This window comes from Capsella rubella, unplaced genomic scaffold (assembly GCF_000375325.1).
Source record: "Capsella rubella cultivar Monte Gargano unplaced genomic scaffold, Caprub1_0 scaffold_2, whole genome shotgun sequence".
NCBI lineage: Eukaryota > Viridiplantae > Streptophyta > Magnoliopsida > Brassicales > Brassicaceae > Capsella > Capsella rubella.
In genome coordinates, this window is record NW_006238922.1 from 7,859,583 (window position 1) to 7,861,317 (window position 1,735).

Genomic DNA, 1,735 nt, shown 5'->3' on the forward strand with positions numbered 1-1,735 from the left:
GTTTGTAAACGTAACTTTTAAAAATGTTATTAACATTTATAATCTGAACCCGTACCAGTTCAATATTTGATTTGTTTTTAAATCACTTTAAACAAAAAAGAACGATACAACTTTGTTTTGGATAGATGTACACTTAAAAAAATAGTAAAAAAAATGTGGTTTGTACATCTGGAGACAGAAACTATAACCCGTGCATCCTAATATGTCATGTACTCATGTTTTTCCATCTCATAACCATTTTAATAATAATTTACTCATTTAAGATAGTATATTTTTCGAACATATAAGAAAATAAGTTAACGATTTAAACTTACACGTAAATGTGGGGTTTTATTTGTAGATATGTTTATTCTCTATAGCATTTATAACATAAACTAATATTGGTTTGCTTTCATGAAATTTGTGAAGGTCAGATCGACATGATAGCGGATCTAGATTGAGTGTGAACTGTGAGCTACAAACAGATAATAAAAATAAATTAAAACATATTCCCCTGGATGGCCTAAATATATTTTTTATTGGGTCAAATATGTTCATATGCATGCTACACACTGAAAATATTTTTAACTCAATATAGATTAAAATAATTTGACCCGCAAAAAACAAATTTCCTGTAATCCACATTAGTAAATAGTATGTCCGCATATGCTCTTCTTGAACTTGCGTTAGCTAAAATTTTGTCCCATATTATATCATGAATAGTTTAGATGATATTTTTATGTATCAAATTAGCTGTACCCGTTATTTCAAGTTTTGATATTTGAAATAAAATTGGGAAGTTAAAAGTGAATTTAACAATTCAAATTCATGTTCATGTATTTTTGAAAATGGATTAAAAATAGTTAATAATTTTTCATATTTGAAAAAGTGTATTTTTGAAAATGGATTAAAAATAGGGGTATTTTTAAAAGGGGGTACACCAAATGGGGGTTTTTCTCAAAAATTCTCAAAATATAATCTGCTTGAAATTAATTGAAAAGATTCAAACATAAGATTTTGACAATTTAAAGATGCGAATTTTTTTAAATATTATATATTTTTTTAAGGAAGTTTGGCTATAGATTTGGGTTTACATAAAATGTAATTGTTTTCTAAGAATATATAAATTTTTAAAATTTAATGATATGATTATTTATGTTGTATATTTCTCCACATTTTATGCTATATACAATTTTATTAGTCGCTTATTCCTAATCTAACAATTATTTTTCTTTTTCTTTTTCATAAAATATCATACTATATTTCTAATATATATGATCATTTTTATTAGATTTTACTAAATATAAATTTTTATTTTTGAAAATATTACAAAATACATATAACTAAAATTAAATATATTTAGATATCTTCAATTTCGAATTTAATAGTCCAATTTTTATGGTAACCAAATCAATATTATTTCCATAAATATAGTAGATAGTTTTTATTTTTAATTTATTCAATATTTTTTTGCTGTCTTTAAATGTGTTTGGCTACATGGTTGGGATCACATTTTATTTCATTTTATTTATTTAATCTTGTTTGGCAACACTTACAAAAAGTGCTCCCCTTTTAATAGTATAGATATATGTAGAAAAAAGGATATTAAGTTTTATGATGAAAACATTAAAATATATAGGAGAAATTGATACCAATAACCTTTTTATGATAGCCTCTTTTAAAAATACCCTCTTTTTGCCATTTTTATTTTTGCACTCTCTTAAATTTTAATGGTCATTTTACCCCTATTTGAAAG